Here is a 1576-nt window from a genome sequence, read left to right as displayed (position 1 = left end):
TCAACTCATCATATCTTAGTGGAATCACTCCTGTAGTGTTAGAGCATTAACCTAAATGTGCACCCCTTTGGGTCCCCAGGACCAGGATTAACACTGACCAGTGGTTCCTAACTCCAGTCCTCTAGTACCCCAACAGCACACATGTTATGTTGTAGCACCAGAATGTATTTTTCCTAAATTAACTAATTGAGGGCCTGATGATTAATGAGAAGTAGAATCATGTGTGCTTGTCACCGGAGCTTCAATAAAAATGTGTACTGTTGGGGGTACTGGAGGACTGGAGCTGGGAACTATATATATATATATATATAGCTATGCAATATGCTGAAGCCTACAGAGTTCCATATTATATCTACCCAATGTCACCACATGTACTACATAATACTGTATATTATATTTCACAACATAAGCATAGAAGCACACTATATGAAAAGTGTATGGTGGATTGTTATTATATCTAGTAAGTTGTCCATACAGTATATATAAACTTGGAAAAGTGCTATTTAAATGAAGTCCATTATTATCTGTTCATTGATGGGGTAGACTTTACATTCAGTGTATTATTGTGTCATTATTTGTGTAGGAACACTGTAGGCACACTGTGTACAGTGAACAATAGTAATTACAATATTCTACACTGTCTTCATATAAAAATACAACAGTAATAGAGCCCTGTAGTGTAAAGTGTAACCATTGATCAATGTCAGATGTCATGTTGTGTATTGTGTGTGTTTTCAGGTGTGGTATTTTTCTCTGTTCAACAAGCAGTGGGGACTCAGTGAGCTGCCCTCAGGCTTAGAAGGGAAGTATCAAGTCAATGGAGTGGAAGTTATAAAAAATGGTCATTGCAGAATTTGATGGGACATTTCCTTACCAAGATCACAGTTTGAGGGGAACTAGAGATGAACGACAGTAACTTAGTTTAACAATCCAAGAACTGTCACTGCAAGACTCGGGAATTTCTAGTTTCTCCGCATCAAACAAAGGAGGCCAGATTCCAACCAAGACCATCCATCTTCAAGTCCATGGTAGTGCTTTGTTTATTCATTTTTATCTTGTATTGTCTTTCTCCTGAAGGTATGGTCACATTTAGAATGATTATCTCCTTCTCTCTCTCTCTCTCTCTCTTCTCTCTCTCTCTCTCTCTCTCTCTCTCTGTCTCTTTCTTCTTCTCTTGCTCTCTCTCTCTTCTCTTTCGTTTCTCTCTCTCTCTCTCTCTCTCTCTCTCTCTTCGCTCTCTCTCTCTCTTTTTATGAGCCTATATCCAAGGTGGTGATCCAGAGGAGATCAACTACTGGCCAACCAGTCCTGTTCAGTGTGGCTTCTGTGCAACGTGTCAGTCGGCTCCAACCTCTCTACACCTGGAGAGAGGGAATGAGACGTACAGGGAGACAACGAGCAGATACACTTCTCTCTGTCACCAGCAGACGGAGACATCAGTGTAACCTGCACGCCTCCAACCTAGTCAGTGGAAATCTGCCTCAGAACAGTAAAGTGTAGTAATGACACACCACCCAGGTAACTAGAATAATAACAATCCACCATACACTTTTCATTATAGTGTGCTTCTATGCTT

The 1576-nt window shown here is 40.5% G+C and overlaps 1 pseudogene; it reads left to right on the top strand.

Annotated features, from left to right (window-relative positions):
- Nucleotides 1-359: 359 nt before the first annotated feature.
- Nucleotides 360-1522, top strand: LOC111960146 (SLAM family member 8-like; annotated as a pseudogene).
- Nucleotides 1523-1576: the final 54 nt, after the last annotated feature.

This window comes from Salvelinus sp. IW2-2015, linkage group LG37 (genome assembly GCF_002910315.2).
Source record: "Salvelinus sp. IW2-2015 linkage group LG37, ASM291031v2, whole genome shotgun sequence".
Taxonomy (NCBI): domain Eukaryota; kingdom Metazoa; phylum Chordata; class Actinopteri; order Salmoniformes; family Salmonidae; genus Salvelinus; species Salvelinus sp. IW2-2015.
The sequence above is the reverse complement of the archived record's forward strand: the minus strand, read 5'-3'. Positions and strand labels throughout refer to the sequence as shown.